The sequence below is a fragment of the Nicotiana sylvestris genome, chromosome 12, assembly GCF_000393655.2.
Source record: "Nicotiana sylvestris chromosome 12, ASM39365v2, whole genome shotgun sequence".
Classification (NCBI taxonomy): Eukaryota; Viridiplantae; Streptophyta; class Magnoliopsida; order Solanales; family Solanaceae; genus Nicotiana; species Nicotiana sylvestris.
Genome location: NC_091068.1, coordinates 154,224,688 through 154,232,863, shown reverse-complemented (window position 1 = coordinate 154,232,863; position 8,176 = coordinate 154,224,688). Strand labels below are relative to the sequence as shown.

The following is an 8,176-nucleotide window of genomic DNA, read 5'->3' as shown; positions in this document are numbered from 1 at the left end:
CTAAAATAAGAATTTTTTAAGTGCACATTTGATTTTTCCATGCTAAAATAACTTAATGCTGACGCTATTGTATTAAAAAAAATATGTGATTTCATGTCGTCATACTTTCATTAATTAGATATCAATTCAAAGCACCGAATAAAATGTTCTCATCTATTTTCAATTAGTATAATATATATAAGGTAAAATATTTATGTATTTATATATATATATATATATATATATGGTAAAATATTTATGTACTTTTTCTTACCTAGTTTAATAAGGAAAGATTTAATATGCAAAGTTTTAATTGATTTCAACGTCCTAAATATTAGGAAAGTACTTGAATTACAATTTTATCCATTATGAAAGGTATTTTAAAGGGGTAAAAAAGGCGAACGACATTTCACTAAGGGTCTTTGTGCTTTTAATATAGTATAGATATATATACACTTATGCGTTCCGGGCTCGATATTTTGAGGCCCAGTGGCACCAAACTATCATTAATAATTATGTGTTTGTTTTATAATTTAAATTCATATTTTTTAATAACTTAATTGTACAAATTATATATATATATATATACATCTATGGGTTTCGGGCTCGATATTTTGAGGTCCAGTGGCACCAAACTATCATTAGTAATAATGTGTTTGTTTTATAATTTAAATTCATATTTTTTAATAACTTAATTGTATAAATTATATATATATATATATATATATATATACATACACACCTATGGGTTCCGGGCTCGATATTTTGATGCCCAGTGGCAGTAATTATGTGTGTTGATACAATTATTAACTTAATTGTACAAAGTTTGCATTTTCAACTACCAGTATAAGATACTTAAACAAAAGGAATTCTAAGCTAAAATACTACATATTACTACGCTACAAGGCTCTAAATTTTACTACGCTAAAAGGGTCTACATTTTACTACGCTAAAAAGGTCTAAATTTTACTACGCTAAAAAATAATCTAAACTAAACATAAACAACAAATAAATTTAATTACAAATAAAACACAAAACGACATGAAAACACATATATATAAATCAGGATATTAACAGACAAATTTATATTTTTTTTATAAAACACTAATATTAAATCCAGATAAATTTAACATACTAGTTTCGAAAAAAAAAAAATACAAACCGAAATAGAACACATACAAATCAAATAATATGCATTATTATAAAAGTTTTAATTTAAAATAAACCGAAATACATCGATTTAGAATTTTCGGAAAGCAAATAGATTGAAATTTTGACTCCGGAAGTGTGAATCAACAATAATACGAAGCTCTACTCGAATGTGGGACCTACGTTCTTCATCTTTTATGTGACGGGGGACCAAAAAAATAATTCTTTTAAATGGTGGGGCAACGGGTATGAGAGTGGGGGACCAAGAAGAAGAATATGTAAAATATTGAGGAAGAAGAAGCAGAATCGTCGTCTTCAAGAAGACGACTCGATTTTTAAAAAATATGTATAGCGCCGGGTATTTGGGTGCTATACCTGTTAGTGTCAGCTTTTTATATGTAGCGCCCAAATCCTGAGCACTATATATTAATGGCACAGTTAAAGTTAATGTATAGCGCCCAGTATTTAGGCGCTATATATAAAAATGTCATCTTTTTTTTTTACACCTATTAAGGTGCTACTTATCCAAAAGAACCACATTTTGGTTCCGGACTCTTTATTTTGGTCATACGTCATAGACACAACTCACCAGAATTGATGTTACACTTTGCTCTGAATATGCACTCCTTTTTCCTTTTCTCCGTGCCTGAATTTTTTTATACAAGTAGCTGAATCTCAATGGATCGTGACAACAAGACTATTCTAAAAAAAATTAGACCATTTTTTTAATTGTGCATATTTTTCTAGCGCAGGTGCTATGCTAATCTTTTCTACGTCATTCAAATTTTATTGAATGTCCTTGAAGTTGAAATAAAAACATTATTGTAAAAAACAAATATAGGGAGAAGACTGAAGAGTATATCACAATTTGTTGGAATTTTGAGGCCTGCTGAATGCAGCATCTGAGCTTTTGCTTTTAAGCGCTGTGGTGCCGAATATGGAACGTGGACTCAACTGGACTATTAACTTTTTAAAACACCTATATATAATTTTCCTCTATTCTGCGAGTATGAGAAGGTGAAGAATATTCGAATATTGGGTCTTCTACTTTCTTTTTCCCCTCTTTACTTCATTTTTTTCTCAAGGATGTAAAGGGCAATTGAGTCAGAATAAGTATGTAAAGAGCAAAACCAGAAAATTGTTTAAAGTATAAGCATATATTTTATTAAGTTATAAAACTTTCATTATGGAGTTAGACTAGATCGCCCCACAGAGGAACGTGCCCACGAGGACACCACCAGATGTTATAAATAGACCTATTAAAGAAGAAGTTGAGTATATCATAACTGATCGCATCATGGGCTAACCAATACACCTACTGCACGAGTGGAACACGTCAAACAGAAAAACTAACATGAGAGCGAGGCAAGTAGGGAACGGGCTGAAACTTACGATTCGAAGACCAAGCCAGGACACTACTAGATATCTCGCAAAGCAACTCTCAACGAGGACGTTGAGACTGTTCGAGTAAATTCCTTCTACCTATTGATATTAGTTGCTAGCTTGTCAAGTTCAAGCTAATTAGAATTTTCTAGTTTTGTGAAATCAAATAAGTATATAGGATTATAGCAATTATATAATTAGAAACCAATGATTGATATCTTAAATCCATCAAGATTATACGTTGACTCGTCTGAAATTAGATTATTAAACTTATATATTCTACACTAAATAGTACTCCAAAGAATATCAAATTTGTGTTGACTAAAAGTCCAACACAATAGTTCAAGCGTAACGTTTACTTACTTGATTAGATAAACTTGTAGTTTTGAGATTTGTAACTGGTAAGCACTTTTTTTCAATTCTTATATATACCTACATTATAAATTATAAATAAATATTAACAACAATAACAATTAAGTTATCACTTTTATCATAATATTAATTGTTATTTCCTCCATTCACTTTTACTTGTCATGTTTTGTTTTTCGAGAGTCAAACTATCTAACTTTGACCAATGTTTTAACATGTATTTTTTCACCATGTTGATATGAAACGAATTACAAATTATAGTATCTTTCATATAGTGTTCAAATATCTAAATTTTAATTTTAAAAAATTAAACAAATTTAATCCAATTTAGCTTCAAATATTAGTCAAATTGACTCTCAAAAAGTAAAACGTGACAAGTAAAAGTGAACAGAAGGAGTAGTACTTATCAAAATATTACATAAAATAATTATCTTATAAGTGACATAATTACATAATATAATTGACTGCATCATTAGATGGAGAATTTTCTAGCAATATGTGATTTTCACATGGCAAAAGGAACGTTAGAAAGGAACAACAAAGAACATGGACCTGCAAATCATTAACATTAAAGGGAAATTTTATGGATCATTTGGACTTGATCGATTTGAATTATGTGCATGTATCATTATGATTTAATAGTAATGATTGAATTAATATGACAGTGAAACGCTATAAAAGTTGTTTGTTTATTTCTGGACCCTATCATCATTACTCATCCCTAAACATCTGCAATCACTATACGATGAGTGTTTTACTATATATACCATGCATATTTTTTGCTTAGAATTGATGTCACCAATATGAAAAAATGGTGACAAAATTTTAATTTCATGGGTTTGTAGATTTTAAAACAACTTCAAATGATAATAATTCCGTTCTAAATTTATGAATATATATTTAATAAATTTCTTTATATTGTTTGAATAAAAATTATTGGATTTGATCGAAACCGTATCTAGACTTCAACCTCCGGCCGTGCGACATTATACCAAATCCGACACCATGCACTCTCAGACTTGCCCTTTCATTTCCTTAAGCACATTTTGTAGTGTCCCACATCACATGGTGATACTGATATTGGTAGAATAACGAGTTGACCAGAGTAAAAGATTTAATTTGAGAGAGAATATAGAAATATTTCAGATGCAAATAGAAAAAATACACACTACAACATTATGCATCTATAGCTACGACATATATCATAGCTAAATATAAAAATTTCCGTAGCTAAACGCTTTAGCCACAAAAAATATTTCCGTAGCATTCGTAACAAGAAGTAGTGTAACTAAAAGTTAGCTACAACTTTTATTGATCTATAGCTAAGGACTAATACATATTGGTTCGATTTTTTTTTTTTTTGTGTTGTAGTAGCTATATTAGTAAACCTTTTTGCCACGAACTATATAGTTGTAGCAAATAATCTTATTGTTTTGCCGCGAAAAATAAACTCTGTAGCAATCTTTATACTATAGACACAAGTTGTTCTACAATGGAAAAAGGTTTAATTTCTTTGCCACGAAAATTTAATTTTTGTAGCTATTTTTATAGTTTAGTCTTGTGGCAATAGTACTTATATTTAGCTGCGAGTAAAAATTTTTTATAGCTATGAATCTACTCTTTTGCCATGAAATACATAAATCTATAGCTAAAAAATTTCATTTCCTATAAAAAGTAAAAATGTATAGCCATATTATTGTTACGTAGCAATTATATATATGTTTATTTAGCTACACATTCAACAATTCCATTGCTATAAATTAAAAAAATTGCCACAAAAATTGTTAGCCACAAGAAATTTTAAGCTAAATATCCAAATCTTTCAGATCCCAAAATAGGTTCCAAGTTTTTACATAATTGTATATTCAAAATTTCGAAACATTTACAATATGTAATCCTCTAGGAATCTGATCATGTTAGCAATATTTTACCCGAGGCCGCACAGTCTTCTCCTTTCTCTCTTGCCACTACTCGAACTGCACCTTGATTTGATCAATATCGGTCTTAGCTTGTCATTGCTACTCTCTTGATTCCTCAAATTTGCCTGCAATTTTGATAAAGCAAATTAACACTAGAAAACAAAAATAACTGATCATATATAAACTTTTTAATAGGTCCAGAATGGTCAATTATTTCTAGAGAAGTATTATAGATTACCTTCTCACAAAAAGAAAATCCATATGTCTCTCTAATCACTTAATTATTACAAATTCAATAATATCTCCTTAACATGCTTATATGACCAATTTATGAGATAATGAAACTCTCAGTAATTTTAACAAGGATAGTAAAACTCCAAATATTTTACAATACAACTCAATCTCTTGCCCTAGATTTTTTTATTTTTTTTAACAAAGCCTTAATCAAGGAACAAACATGTAGTTCTACATTATCCTTTCATGGAAAAATTATAGGAAAGAAACCTATAGATATATTAACATAAACTACGACATACCTAGGAAATAGCAAGAGAGTTCATTCGCACCAATAAAATGGGAATATCGGTAAAAAAATCCATAATTGCCTGTGACTACACAAGAAAAGGATCAAAATTAATTTCTTCAAAAATTATTAATAAGCATCCCCTTAATCATATTTCAGAAGCTTCAACAGTAAACAGATAAATTAGTACTGATATACCAATCTAATAATAATGAACATAAAGATTAAAACTTTTCTCTTCCCAATTTTTTCTTTTCCCAATTAACTAAGAAGAAGAATAAATATACTTTTATCAAATCCAGCATAAGTTACAAATGAAGTCTGACGTGCACATTGAAAATTGAAAATAATAAAGAGGAAGAAATAAAGTAACCAAAGAAATATTGTCATATATGTAGATATATATTAGTGATAAAAAGTTGAGATTCAAAGAAGATAGAAACATACTAGTGGTTGAAGAAGGTGTTGGGGAAGTGGGTGAGGGTGTGACGGCTGGAGAGGTTAAAAAATAATAAGGGGCTAGGTTTTGGGATCTCATTCTTGTTTTATAACCATATTCTTTAATTTTTTAATTTTTTGTAACGATTCGACCGGTCGTTTTGAGCTCTAGCGCGTCGTTCAGCAGTTTGAGGCCACGAGCAGTTTCACTTCAGGTATTATGACTTGTGCGCCCGGTCGGAATTGAATTTCGGGAAGTTCGGAGTTGATTTGGAAAAAGAATTCTCATTTCGGAAGCTTTAAGTTGAAAGAATTGACTAAGGTTGGATTTTTAAGTAAACGACCTCGGAATCGGGATTCGAAGGTTCCAACAGGTTCGTATGATGATTTCAAACTTGAGCATATGTCCGGACTGGGTTTTGGAAGATTCGGGAACGTTTCGGCGCCTATTGTGGAAGTTAGCATTTTTGGAAGAATCTCATAAGTTTGGATTGAAGTGCATTTCAGGGTTATCTATGTCCGTAGATTCCAAGTCTGGGAATAGCTCTGTATGGTGATTCTGGTATTGGGAGCGCGATCGGAAGTGAATTCGGAGGTCTGTAGGTCATTTTGGAGTCATTTGGCTAAATATAGAAATTTGATGGTTTTTGAGAAGTTTGACCGGAAGTGGACTTTTTGATATCGGGGTCGGATTTCGATTCTGGAAGTTGAAGTAGGTCCGTAATGTCGGATATGGCTTGTGTGCAAAATTTGAGGTCAATCGGACGTGATTTGCTAGGTTTAAATATCGAAAGTAGAAGTTTGAAGTTTTAAAGTTCATAAAGCTTGGATTGGAGGTCGATTCGTGATTTTAGCGTTGTTTGATATGATTTGAGGCCTCGAGCAAGTCCGTAATGTGTTTTGGGACTCGTTGGTATGATTGGTTGGGGTCCCGGGGGCCTCGGGTGGATTCCGGTGGTTAATGGATCGAAATTAGAATTTTGGAGAAGGCTGAAGTTGCTCGTTGCTGGTGTAACCACACCTGCGAGGCTAGGGCCGCAGGAGGGGTCGTCGTGCCGCAGAAGCGGTTAGAAGTGAAGGGCTTAGAGGCCGCAGGTGCGAAGGAAATCCCGCACCTGCGAGATCGCAGATGCAGCCGGTGAGGCGCATAAGCGGGCTGGGGCAGTAGGAGGAGGACCACAGAAGCGGTATTGTAACCGCAACTGCGGAACCGCAGAAGCAGTCAAGTGACCGTAGGTGTGGAAAGGACTGGAGGCAGTGAGTGTTTTAAAAATCGGGATTTGGCCATTTTCTCTCATATTTTCTTGGCTTGGGGCGATTCTTGGAGGGTTTCAAGAGGGAATTTTCATCATCGACGACAAGGTAAGTTAACCCCACCTATCTTGAGTTAAATATATTGATTGTGTATGGATTTGAGCATGTAAATTGGTAGAAATTTGGAGGCTTGAAAAAACCTTGAAAATTCGTGTTCTTGGGTTTTGACCACGATTTTGGGAATGAAATTAAGAGAAAATCATATATTTGAGTTCATGAGTTCATGGGTAAACTTTATCTTCGAAAAATTTCGGAATTCAGGCACGTGGGCCCGAGGGCAATTTTGTCAACTTTTCGATCAGGGTTAGGAATTGTTATAAATTGGATTGTCATAAGTAATTGAGCATCTATTAATGGATTTGCATAATTATTGGCTGGTTTTGGAGCATTTAGCATCGATTCAAGCTTTCGGAAGAGCGTAGAATGTCGGTTATGGATCTTCGGAGCGAGGTGAGTCTCTTTTCTAACCTTGCAAGAGGGAATTGTCCCCATAGGTGAGTTAATTGGTTATGTGCTCCTATTTGTGGGGGCTACATACGCACGAGGTGACGAGGGTTCGTGCGCAGCTACTATTATGCTATTGTCCGGGTAGTCTAGGACCCAAAAGCATGTTGTACTTGGAAATATTTGTAATCTTATTGACGGTTTGAATTGCTTAAATTCTATCGAATTGGTAAATGATTTTCTAAAAGGATTAAACTTCATTTTTCTTAAATCGTTAAAAAGGGAGAATTTGGATTTTCCTTGGATAATTGTTCCCTAATGAAGTCCTGTTTAACTGTTTGAATATGTGATTCTATGTATACTTGTGTCGCATGTATGATTCGCGAGCAGGGTGTTTGTTTATTTGATGTTGACCGCGTCGCATGGATGCTTCGCGAGCAGGGTAATAGATGCATCTATGGTTCGCATCGTTCGACCCTCGGCAGTGCACATTTTACATTTATGTTGGATCGGGTCGTACGACCTCGGCATGATATGCGCATGTTTGTATTGTTGCTTGAGATTTATAAATGTTGACATTTGCCTTACCTAGCCGGAGATAAATTGATAAAGATAATGAAAAGTAAATCTTTGGAAATCCATTATTATTTGGGAAGTT

The 8,176-nt window shown here is 33.1% G+C and overlaps 1 pseudogene; it reads right to left on the bottom strand.

Annotated features, from left to right (window-relative positions):
• Nucleotides 1–1,834: 1,834 nt before the first annotated feature.
• On the bottom strand, nt 1,835–1,946 carry LOC138884512 (U6 spliceosomal RNA; annotated as a pseudogene).
• Nucleotides 1,947–8,176: the final 6,230 nt, after the last annotated feature.